Source organism: Rissa tridactyla, chromosome 4 (assembly GCF_028500815.1).
Source record: "Rissa tridactyla isolate bRisTri1 chromosome 4, bRisTri1.patW.cur.20221130, whole genome shotgun sequence".
NCBI lineage: Eukaryota > Metazoa > Chordata > Aves > Charadriiformes > Laridae > Rissa > Rissa tridactyla.
The window spans coordinates 26,022,849-26,036,016 of record NC_071469.1 but is presented as its reverse complement, the minus strand read 5'-3'; the positions used below and the strand labels follow the sequence as shown (position 1 = coordinate 26,036,016).

The 13,168-nt window shown below is 41.2% G+C and overlaps 1 protein-coding gene across 2 annotated transcripts in view; it reads right to left on the bottom strand.

Annotated features, from left to right (window-relative positions):
- Positions 1-13,168, bottom strand: part of STON2 (stonin 2) — a 91,122-nt gene that overhangs the window by 75,759 nt on the left and 2,195 nt on the right. Inside the window, exon 2 of one of the 2 annotated variants that reach the window (XM_054199970.1) lies at positions 9,303-9,431. The gene's annotated coding sequence lies outside the window, so the exon portion shown is untranslated. Of the gene's footprint in view, positions 1-6,720; positions 6,782-9,302; positions 9,432-13,168 lie in introns of those variants that run through there. The other variant, XM_054199969.1, reaches the window with a different exon arrangement.

The window sequence follows — 13,168 nt, the reverse complement described above, 5'->3', positions numbered from 1 at the left end:
TGTTACCAAGACTGGTAGTGATTCACTGTGGCTGAGTTGTAAATTTGACACCAGCATAATTCACACAGACTCAAACAAAACCATGTTGCAAACTATTGAAAATTAGCAGAATTAGAAGAATTTCAGTTTTATTCCAGACAAACTCCCTGAAAAGAAGGGATTATTCACTTGAAAGTTAGTGCCTGCTTCAGTGCCACTGAGGAGCTTATTGCAGCTGTTAGGAGTTGCATCTCCAAAAGGTCCCAAAGGACCTCCCAAAGGCCACCCTCAATCAGTCTTAGCTCCAAGCATATTCGTATCAATAGCCTGGATTGAATACAGGGAGAATTTGCAGTCTTTTCTGGAAAAAAAGTGAATGCTGGTGCCAAACTCTGAGCACACATGTAGTGTGCTAAACTAATACAGCTGCCTCCATTCAGAGAGACTTGGATAGTTAAATTGCAGAGGTCAGAGATGAGTTATTCAGAAGGGGAAAGCCCAGATCTCCCCAATCTATTCTCCTCAGTTTTATCCCCTTCAGTGACATTTGAGATTCTGGCAGGGAATACCCCAAAAAAATCCATGCACCTATCAGCTGAGATCTTATTCCTCATGCTGAACTCAGGTACCTTATAATTTGGCATGAGACTGAAGAACACACACCCAATGTTTCCACCGTATGTAATTTTTATATGTTGGATATAATTTTTAGCCTGGTAAATATTTGAACTTGGGTGAACTGGAAACAACATAGCAAGGATCAGAGAGAAAGGAGCATTTCTGGTGGCAAGTTTCTGTACTCAGGAGCAACTAGCAATTAAACAGCAACTAATCATTAAACTTCATAGGCCAAATTCTTCCCTACAGCTGTTCCATTGAAACTACTTCATTAGAAAATAAACTGGCCTTCTGCTGTGGAGCTTGACCAGCTCAAGTTTCGGTTATGCAGCTAGTAATACTTTTTCTCTTAAAAAATGCTTAGTAGTGCTTTTTCCACATGTTTCCATCACCCACACAACCACAAAACCACCATGCAGTTCTGCAAAGTGGTACCTTCTGTTCACAAGAGGCCCCTGGTTCAGATAGCAACAGAACAAAATTACTATATCGTATGCCCACCCCCATTTTCAAAAGTAAATTAAAGATAATTCTTTCATTTCACAGCTGGCAAACCCAAGAGCCCACAGAGAAATAGTTTCTATAAATATTCACGTCTATAAATGCCAACTAAAACTTGGCCTAAAAGAGCGCCATGAAAGAAGAAAGACAGCTCAGCATAAAGACATCCTTTCTCTCCAGCTCACCAGGCAGGTCTCTTGCCCTTGGACCAGGAGCTCCACTTTGAATCTAAGCTCTGTAGCAGACCCCACCTGCTCTTTGAATCTCAGGATAGTTTTGTACTACGAGAGCACCTTCACAGGATCCTGAAGCACACCGGCCAGTTCTGTCCTCTGTTTCAAGCCGAAGGAATTGTGCCGAGACATTTGGTTCAATCACCTTAATAAAGCAAGATGAATCACAGCTCATTTAACTCCGGACACCCGGTTAGACATCTGAGAGAGATAGTCATCTGATGCTCTGTTTATAGTCAATAGAAGGAACACAACACCTCCAGAGGATCCTTCCTCTGATCTATTTTCAAACGAGGTGAATCCCCCTCCAGAAGGACTACAGCAACTAACTTAGGCTTGCGTGTCTTTTTCCACACTAAATTAAGGCAACTGAATCACAGCCAAAAATACCGTGGTACCAGTACTCTATTTCCCCTTTCACTGATACACTGTGTTAGTGTAGATCCTCCCCTCTCCCAAGGACTCTCATTCCCCAAACTCTACAGCACACACTCCCGATCTCACAGGGCTTCTATGCAAGTATTTATTGTTATTACTAAATAACCTACACACACACACACTTTCAGATGATTGTCCCATGCTGCTTTTTGGCTCCTTCCTGCATTACTGCTGCTATTTGTTTCTTTCAGGACTTTCCTAGGAGTTTCACTTAGTTCTGTCTTCCCAGAGGGAAATGCCTGCAACAAAGCTAAAAAACCACATTTAATATTCAAGATAAATGACTTCATACAATAAAACATACCAGTAGGACAGCAATCTGTCTATCCCACCTTCCCTGCCAGTATCAAACACAGAACGACTGCCTCACTCTGCAAAGAGTGAACAAGGGGCACTTCAGTAGTGGTTCATTACTCAGAGATTTATTTCTCATTCCATATGAATGCCCCTGAGCGACAGAAGATGAAATCACCAAGTGCTGATTTGAAGTAATGGCACAACTAATCGAGACGTTCCTATAGTATGACCTCTTCCAGAAAATAAGAAGTTAAGCTTCAAGAGAGTCTTACACATATTTCTAAACATATCACTGGAGTGGACCGATGAACCTTAATATATAACTGCTGAGAAAATATTTTCAACGTTTTAGGAAATTTTTACTGTCAGAAAAGTACCTATTGAAGGATTTTTGGGATGGGTGAGGGCAAAAGCTCTTTACTTTTATGACTCCCTTTCACCAACTGTATCTTTATAGAACTGACATTTAAGAAATGTATACATTTCAGTAACCTACTTCCTTTAAGAGTATTTTCTATTAATAAAGCACTATTTGTTTCTGCAGTTATCCAAGGGACACATGCATTGATGTCTTAACTTTTTTTAACGTTATGCTATGATGTTTATATTTTCCCTTGTGTTTTTTTCTGTAAATATATACTGAGGATTATGTTACATTTCAAAAATTGGTAAGAAGCTGGTCAAGCTGCTATATCCTAAGTTTACACTAGCGAGCAGTGTAAAACCTTTACCAATAGGAGCATTACGGACATAGCTTTCACACTACTTTTTTGTGGCTTTTACTTCTAGTTATCTCCAGTCTCATCCTGTAGACTGAATTTGCGTTAGCACTTGGAGTACATTAAATGAGCTCCTGGAGTTCTTCTGACTCAGTTTTATCCCAAAGAAAATCAGTTTATGTGCTCTGAGATGCACACTGAAGTGCAGTAAGCGCACATGACCAGGATGTTCATTTCAAAAGTGCATTCTTCCTCTAACGAACGCACTAATGTATTTGCACCCATACTTTTTCAGAAAAGAAGGGAGTCCTGGAACCCTGATGCTTGTCCCCTGGCATCTCCACAGGACTGCATTTTCTCAGTTTTTTCAATCTCTGAAATTTTACACCCTTAAGTTTTTTTACACCCTTAAGTTTTGAAAGAAATAGGACCTTCCACACCATTCACCTTATTTGCACATTTAAAAGACAGTGAAAATTGATCACAGAAGTCAATAGGGGATTCATAATCCCTAGCAGAGAAGCAATCTTACCCATATAGACACCTTCAGATGGATTTCTGTCCCTGTTTAAGGTCCTGGCAAAACTTTCACCACCTACAAGGAGCAAAGATTTAACCCCTAATGTTTCCAGACATATGAGCTGAGCTGTAAGGCTTCTAGTTGTGTTTCCTAGAACTCAAATTCATCTGGTCACAATTACAGCCGTAGTCCTGAAGACAACACATGCTCATAACCAACACATACCAAGACAGGCATTCCTTCCTTGAGGTTAACCACTTGTGAAGTTATTACATCCATTAGCAGAACTTGCAATCCTTTAAGAAACCATCCAGCATGGTTAGACTCCAAAGAAAATGTATTAAGAAATCAGAGGACAAAAAAAATAATAATCTGGTTTTGCCATTGAGTACTTTCTGGATTATTTTTTTTGTAATGCACTAACAATTCAGACAAATTGCCCAAGAACGGCCTTCTGAAGGCACTCCTTCCCTAGCTGCCCACAGAGTGAGCTTAAGTGATTAGCTTAGATACATTCAACTTTTAGACAGCCAAGATTATGTTAGAACATTGCCACCTCCACATGAATACTTACAGTTCTATAGCTTATGTCCTGATGATTTTTTTTCAGCTTTCCAACTTCCAAAGAGAAGGATAACATTGTTGCAGTGTTCCTGAGGTTAAAACCTTTACTTTCAGTCTGCCTTTAAAAATACAGCTTTTCAACAATTCAAAATTCACTTCGTTAGTTTATTGGCAAAGATCATGACAGGTGCTTTGCACAAAGCCTTGGTGCAATACTTGGGTTAAAAGCTGCAAGAAGAAAGGGTACTACCAGGAGAAAAGTGTTAGAGCAGGAGAATCTACAACCCATCATCTTGCAGCTGATGCCACCTTGGCAACTGCCTCACTGACTGGAAAAGTCACCACTTCTACAACAGGGGCAACAGAAGCCTCGCGGAGCAGAACATCTTGAGAGATTTATAACACACATAGACACCATTTCTCATCTTCGTTTTCCGATGCCAGACTTGAGATCGCTGAAAATTAGGGACTCGATAAACATGATGTATTTAGCCCACTCACAATATGGTTTTAACCCCCACACAGTCTGGGTTTCTCAGTCAGAGAACTGTACCAGCTGCCAGTTCTTAACAAGATAGCTGGCAAGGTAGCACAAACAAGGACTTCAGATGGAGAGCTGGCCACAACTGAGATGTAGCTGTTGCTTTTTTACCTTGCGCCCCTTACCTTGTTACCCCTTAACCCTTGTTACCTAAACCAACCACACAGCAGGGTATTAATTACGCCACTGAAGTAACGAGGGATCCAAGGAACTCATGTAAAGCAGAGAACTGCAGTTAAAGACCTAGGTATGCTGTGAAGTCCTTAATGATAATTAAGAACATGAATCATACGAGAGTACAGCTAGCCAGAACTGAGATACAGTACAACATGTGAGAGGAAAAAAAAACCTGTCCATTTCTCTTATTGAAAATTTTAATGGTCATGTTCTTGATTCATATTTTAAGAATAATTTAAGAGATAGAACTATAAAAGAGCAGCAATCACTAAAGTTGCCAACTGTATTCCTATATTTAAGGAAAACAGTACGTTAGATTTGCTTGGGAGTTATTGCTACTGGCTTTGTACCCAAGATCCACCAGAATATAATGAAAAACCTTTATCACGTTACGCTCTTAAAGAGAAAAAGTCAAAGATTTACCAGACAAAAGCATGATATAACAGATTATATGTAATTCACTGCAAATACCGCTTTATGTTATAATCAATCAAATCTGGAAATTCTTGGAGAAGAGAGAACCTAGCCATTTGGAAACTAAGTACTTAAGAAAATCACATGCATTGCATAATCCCATGTAATACAGCTCACTGGAGATGCGGGAAACTGTTCTTCAAGATTTTTGTGATAACACAGAATTGATTTACTAACGTAAACCTGTTTATCTGGAAAATATTAAGGCAAAGTCCAGAGCTCACTTGTCTGTGCAATACAGAATATCACAAGTCATCTCAGCAAAGAAAAAAAAAAAAAAAAAAAATCAGTCATGTGCCACAATGAGTTGAACACAAGCATTTTGCAAGCATTTGTAGTTTGAAATTTACTTGCCCAAACTAGTAAGTTTACCAAATGCATCTTTCACAGAAGACAAGAATGATTCATAGCTGATTCATAAGTAAAGAAATGCCAATGTTTGCTAAATTTTTACCTTGACAACACTAAAAATGCCCTCAAAGCAATACTGTGAAGCTATTCTAAGGATAATTCCCAGCAAAAGGCGCAACTAAGTATGAGAAGACACGAGCTGTAAAGCATTGCCTGATTGTGTCAAGCAGCCCAGCATTTTTTTAACTTGTTTCTCTCTGAAAAACTCAAGTCTCAAAAAGGATTTAACCATGGGGGGAAAAAAAAAAAAATCAGAGAAGTTGAGTCTGATTACAGACAATCAGTCAACAAAAAAAAAATAACAAAAATGAACAGAGAAAAGTGGAGGTGCGATACAGAAAGAATATATATAACACGTGAACTAGGCGAATATGCAGGGAAGGGGCTGTCTGGTTGGCTATCAACATAAAAATCCACTTTGCTCAGAAATATGTAATTTGAGCTTTTCAAACCTACAATTTCCGTAGTGTACTCAAACGAGACAACAGAAAGATGCGTGGCGCTTTTGCTTTGCCTTGCAAGATCTTAAACCACAGGAAAAAACACATGTGAAAAGCGGCACAATTCGGCAGGCTCAAGAAAGGAAAAATCCAAAACATGAGTAATGGCAGGGAGCAGCTGAGGGGTAGGTGGACACAAGCAGCTTCCACATGCCGCCGTTAATGACTCATTAACCCTTCCGCAGACGCGGGGCAATTAAACTGCTGGCGCTGACAGGGAAACACAAGGGTGCGTGATTACAAACGAGGAGAGCTCTCATTTGGGGGAAGATGGCTGGCGGGTTGCTAGGCTGCCCCTCATCAACAGCCCTCACCGAGGACCGCCCCGCCGGAGGGTGCGGGGACCGGGCGGGGGGACAGGCTGGGAGGCCCCGCGGTCAGGGCAGGGGAAGAGGGCGCGGAGGGGCAGCTCCGGCTACACCGGGGCGCGCAGCCGAGGCCGCCCCCTCCTCCGAGCCGCGGAGCGGCCAACGCACCCAGGGGGCGGCGGCCCCGGCGGGGCCACCTGCCTTCGGTTTAGGTTTCCTCGGCTCCGGTTTCTGGATGTCCTCCGCCTGCGCAGCCCAAACACCCGCTCCCCACAGCCGCGGTCCCCCCTCCTGGGCTGTGAGGGAGGGAGAGCAGTGGGACGCGCACTCTCTTCCCCGGCGGGGGCCGGCCGGGCGGCACCGGGGCACGCAGCTCTCCCCGCCCAGCCGCTCGCTGCCGGCTCCGCGGTGGCTCCCCACATCCCCCGCCGCGGACCTACCTGCCGCCGGCGGGCCGGGCGCTCCGCGGAGCCGCGCTGCCGCCGCCCGCGCTGGCGGACGGCGCGCTGAGGGGAGGCGGAGGCGGTGCGGCCCCCGTCCCGCCCCTCTCCTCCCCGCGGCCGCCGCCATTGGTCGCTGCCCGCTGGCCGCGGCTCCGCATTGGCTGGAGGCGCCCCCGCCCCGCCCGGAGCCGGGCCCGTCCCTGCGGAGCGGCGGCGGCGTCCGGGGAGCTGCCGGTGGCGGGGCCGAAACGGGCGCTTGTTTCCTTATTCCTGGAATTAACTCATTTAAATATTATGTGTTTTTTGAACACGGTTCAAAGTCGACACGCTTGCCTGCCGGGGGGGGGGGGAAGGGGGGCAGCCTGCTCTTACACAAACGGGAAAATAAACGTAAACGTGTAGATAAAAAACATAATAATAAAAAATATCATTCAACCGGTATTCTTAAATATGACGGTATTTATTTGTAACGGATCATTTTGTGTACCCACTCCTAATGCAAATTAACATCTGTCTCAATTATTTCATTAGATCCCAATGAATTTCACAGGTCAGCAAATATCCCCATATTACGTTTTAGTCAGGACTAACAAAGTTAACTGCAACGTCTTGGTTTTAAGCTGTCAAGTTGCAGTAGTATTACAGATCTAATAACATAAAATCTAAAATATTAATCTCATTTCTGCCTTTATCTTTAAAGATTTCAGATGGCAATGCCACCTGGTCCAGTGGCAGGTGTCCCTGCCCAGGACAGGGCGTTTGGAACTAGGCGATCTTTAAGGTCCCTTCCACCCTAAACCATTCTAGGATTCTATAAATTTGCATATGCAAATGTCTTTATGGAGGCTTTAATTTCTAACCCTGTTACAATTTCAAGGCTGCTGATGAAAGGCAAGTTATGGAAATTGAACACGTGCATCACACCTACAAATGTGAGCACCGACGCGTTCGTTTACACCCATTAGCAGATTTGGATAATGACTCTGAAGAGCTGAGGAAGCATCAAGTCACCGCAGAGCTTCCTAGAAAATTGAACCTCACAAGCTGAGAAATGTTAATAACCTTGACATTTGTGTTAAACGTTATCATAACAGCCTTAATTAGTAGTGGGGACTGAGTGTAAAAAAAAAAATAAAAAAATTACACAAGTTTAACTCTTCTCCAGGTGAACTAAACACCAGAAAAATCTCAAATGATAAGGATAAGATAACCACGTAATTATGCTAACTGATGTTACGCTTGGCAGTTTAGCATATCTGGTTCACCTGAGGTCTTGAAGGAGCTTTCAAAGAGGTTTGAAGGTTTACTATCGGTATAGACTAAACTGGGGACATGCATCAAAAAGTACGCCAACACTCAAACAAAAAAACCAAAGCCCCCGTGATACAAGCTGGGAACGCCCTCTGGCACAGAACAGTGACACGAGTGGCAGCTAGAGGTGGTTGGGAGGAAATAACACACAACTCAAACGTTTCCAAACAGTACTTGCAGATCATGCATAGTTTTATCCAGCAGTATAGAATGCTAATTTCCCAAACAAAAGTAGTCATTAAAAAATATGTTCAGTTGCATATGCTGCCCATGGGCCAAGATGGATTTAGGCTGGTAGCCATGCTCATTTACATGTGCAAAGGTGAACTACAACAAGGACACAGGATAGATCTGCTCAGGTACAACTAGTGTCTTTGTTTCTTCTCATAATTATTTTATGAGACAAAAGAAATACACATTAGTTTTCCAGTTGTTTCCTTCTATCTTCCCCATCTTTAATAAATCCAAGATCTAGAATAACGTCATTGACCTCTGATGTACTGGCCTGGGAGAGATCCTGGCTAGAAAAAGACTCCAATCCTTTCCTGGTTTTGGTCAAGTCCTGAACTACATTTCTCCTTTTTTCCTTGTTTGTTTTCTGAATAACAGCATCAGGATCAGCCATTACAGCGTAACTTTTCCACTATGGTCCTATATGGTCCTAGTCACAAAGGCAGCCACAAATGCTGTCACCAACAGTGGCAGTGGCTGCCATATCTGCATTGCTAAAGCACACAGCATGACATCCCATCAATCAGGTTGCACTTAAGGCTCAGCACCAGAGAAGTAAGTTATGTTTTCCATCTTTGCTGCCCTTTTCACCCCCCAAGTGTATTTACTGATAGTCGCTAGATGGTTTAAAGATTGAGGAAAGGGATGTTTCTTCATTTAAAAAATCATTAAAGGAAAAAGGCTTCCATATAATGTATTGCTTTTTTAGCACTTTTCTCTCTTTTATGTAGATTGATTAATAGGCTTAAGCTGGCTCTAGCACTGATTACTTTTTCTGATATTAAGTAAACTGAAGTTCCTGTATTCAACATCCTCTTAAAATACGGGGGGTGAGGGAGAGAAGGTGATGATTTAGAATATTTGATTCCCTTAAACTATTTATTCCATCAAAGTCATTACACCATTACCATAGTATCAGACAGCTCTGTTTAACACCATTACTCTATTTGGACTCGTGTAAGAAATTTTTTACTTTTTTGTTTCTGAAATACTTTTACTAGTAAGATCTAAAATGTAAGGACTAGCAGGTAACATACCTGTTACTGGTTCTTACGTTTTCCTCCGTCTTCTTGGAATTAAAAACACAGAGAACACTTTTCGTCAGCCCTGAAGTGGTCAGGCAGTTGGACTAGATGGTCGTTGTAGGTCCCTTCCACTGAAATATTCTATTATATCAGAGAATCAGAAATGAAATTACTCCATTTGAATAATTATACATTAAATTTCCGGTTGAAAACTGCTATTCATACAACAGAAAGAGAAGTTACAAGTTAGAACATACTTGAACTTTTTTCCCCTCAAAGTAAGGAGGAAAAGAAGGAAAAAAAATAATAAAATCTAACACTCTCCAGATAGTCTGGTTTGCCTACTTCAAATAGTTTAGGTTTGAAGAACAAAGATTATGTCCTTCCATTTTCTAGAATATGACATAATGTTGCATATTAACCATAAAAATACAGCATTCTATTGCTGGTATTCTGACCTATGTTGAAAATGTATTTATGATGAGACTCTACAGGGTCAGAGCATGTGAGATCATAACTATAAACACATGTACCGAATAACTAAAGGCTAGAACAATCCCAATTCTGATTTATTTTGAATACACACATCACCTGACTTTTTGTTCTTTCAAATTGGCAGATAATGAGGGTTTTTAATGTTAAGATTTCATTGTAAAGATGATATAAATAATTCATTACATCTTGCAAAACTCTTAATTATGCTATTTTATTCCAATACGAAACAATGATTGTCATGCAAGCTTTGCTGCAGATTTAACTGTATTAATCAGTTAACAGAATTAAATATATTTCATTGCATTAAAGGAAGTGAGGAAGTGTGATTTAAGCCTTAATGGTATCCTAACAGAGACTCAATTCAGAAAGGCACAGAGGCACTTCCAGATTTTTTTTTACCCCTCTGGACATGCTGCCACGATTAAGTCAGTGTGTACTTCACATACTTCTTTATACCGTATCACAAAGTGCAGCCTCACAGGAGTGCTTGCTCGTGCATGCTCCTCAGTCCATGGGTTGCTACTGACACGACCCAAAGAGCAGTAAGAGGAAAGAAATGCGTTGTGCTGAAAGATCGCTTGCTCAGCTTCCTCACCTTGCACACGTGTGGAGGCACGTGAACCGCCTTTGCTTCAGCTGGCACAGGCAAGCCTGAAACACCACACTTGAGAGAGATTTGTGGAATTGTATGTCTCAAGTTATGGCAAGATTAGTTTAAAACCAATAGCTTGGGGATAAAGGCGCTGTTTCCAGCATGGTAGGCCATCACCTTCATTTCCCATTCAGAGATTGGGCGTTTTCCCCACGGAAAGAAATTGCTCGCATGTCCAGGCACCTTTGTTTTGCCATGTAACAGCACACCAAAGTAATCAGTAGCTGCAGAGCACATTCAGCACAGGAAGGACATGGACCTGTTGGAGCAGGTCCAGAGGAGGGCCATGAAGATGATCAGAGGGCTGGAGCACCTATCCTATGAAGACAGGCTGAAAGAGTTGGGGTTCTTCAACCTGGAGAAGAGAAGGCTCCAGGGAGACCTTATAGCGGCCTTCCAGTACCTAAAGGGGCTACAGGAGAAACGTGGAGGAACGCTTTATCAGGGAGCATAGCGATAGGACGAGAGGTAGCAGTTTTAAACTGAAAGAAGGGAAATTTAGATTAGATATTAGGAAGAAATTCTTTACTATGAGGGTGATGAGACACTGGCCCAGGTTGCCCAGGGAAGCTGTGGATGCCCCATCCCTGGAGATGTTCAAGGCCAGGCTGGATGGGGCTTTGAGCAGCCTGGTCTAGTGGAAGGTGTCCCTGCCCCTGGCAGCGGTGTTGGAACTAGATGATCTTTAGGGTCCCTTCCAACCCAAACCATTCTGCGATTCTATGATTCTATGTTCTGCCTGCGATTCAAGCAAGCAAAGAGTTTGCAGAACAGCAGTGCTAGGAGTGTTATGGCTAGTGGAAGAATTTGGAAGCATCAAATGTTGGTAATAGAGAAGCACAGAGAGTTAAAGACTGATCAAACATGTTGATTTATGTAATTTGAAAACTTCCTTTTCTGTAGCTGCAAGGAAGTCTTTATAATTTGGCATCTAGAAATCCTGAGGAGACAGTGGAAATGAATATTTTATTTGTGTTTAGATAAGGAATAGTATTTTAAGTTGACACAGTCTATCTTTTGTTCTAGCATCTTTCTCAGTCACAAAGATAAGACTAGTGAGACATTAGATTTGACATGTTAAAACAGGGAATTTATTTTTAGTTGAATTTTCTGTTCATTTTCAGTATTTACCATACAGTTTTTCAGTTTTCAGCCAAAGGATTATTTGCATACTGTTTACTCTAAATACAAGAGCTGTGTTTTACGATGCTGAACTAGTATCACCACAAACATTTAAAAGTATTTCCTATCCATCTATCTTTTGGAGCTTAAGTAAGAATTACAAATGTAGGGAGAAGAGCAAACTTTTGGGGGCTTGTAAACTCAAACGTAATAATTAGGCCCCAAACCAAAACAGTAACAGAAAGAAATTTTATATATGCAAAAAAAAAATTAAATATTTTTTGTATCTCTGTGGAGCTTTTCTCTGAGTTTGCAAGATTACCAGAGTAGGCAAACATAGTTAATATATAGCATTTTCTGAAACCCTTCTTTCTTGCTCTCTGTTGAGAAGTTCCTACCTACTTGCATCCTTTGCCATCCACAGAGTAAAAGATCGACTCCTTGTAGGAAACTCAGCAAGGCTGTTTGTTTAGCAAAGGGGCAGAAAAAGCCAACACAGCTGCGTGCAGTGAGATCACCACCTTTATCTCACTGGGTCTGAATTCCCTTACTATAGTCGCCTCCCTTCTGTGCAATGTTTCCCAGCTTTCCACAATCAAGTCAGACTCAAAATTATTTGTAGAAGATGTGAAATCCTTTAGTTATCCAATTACAGATGAACATTTAACATTACACTCTGGATTCCACAATAAAATGTATACCTATTTTGGTGTGGCTATTCTTCCCAATGGACTGTCCAGTCCTATGATAAATTTGATGACAACCAGAGATGAAACTAAATACAACCTGAAAAGAGTTAACTCAAGTCCTCTTCATCTCACAGCATCAGTAACAAAGGCAATCAGCTACTGGAAAACTCACCAAACACGTAGGTTTTCAGGCCTTTAGCCTTTGAATTCAAAGCTGAATGATTCTCCAAGAAGTATCCTTTTTATAATGCAAAGTTATCAGCCTTAAACTGGAACATGCTACATACTTGTTTCGTTGTTATAACATCAGCTGTAATAATGACTTTAAAGTCTATGAACTGCATTTTTTTTTTTTTCTGTTCACGTATCTATTTCTAAGACTAGTAATGCAGGCAAGCTTTTCCTTTAAAATTGTTGTTGAATACACCTGAGGAAGCTTTCCAAATTAAAAAAATAATAATCTTATTTAGAAGCACCTAAAGTGCCATTAATTAATGTAATTTCAGTATATAGCAAAGTCTAGAGCCTACCAAACTTTAAAGTAAGATTGGACAGAAACAAATACTGTAAAAATATCATAAAATACAGATTTCAAGTTATTTGGATGGCTTAAATATTTCACCAGATGGTCTCAGTGAGAAAGTGATTTTTGAAAGAAATCTTCATCACCTGTTCCTAAGTATTTTCACTTCCTTTAGTGGGAAAGAATTTGTACTTTAAGAATTTGTACTTGGATTTAACTTTGCAAAAATAGCCACTGTCCTGGAAGCTGTGTCCAACTAGTCCACATTTTATCTGTACGTATTCCTAAAGAGGTTGCAAGACAGATTAGTATGTCAGCAAGTTCATGAACATACATATTAAAAAAAACCTTTAACAGTTCAGGGAAGGTACTTCTTTACGTGGTCTTTCCAGAAGCT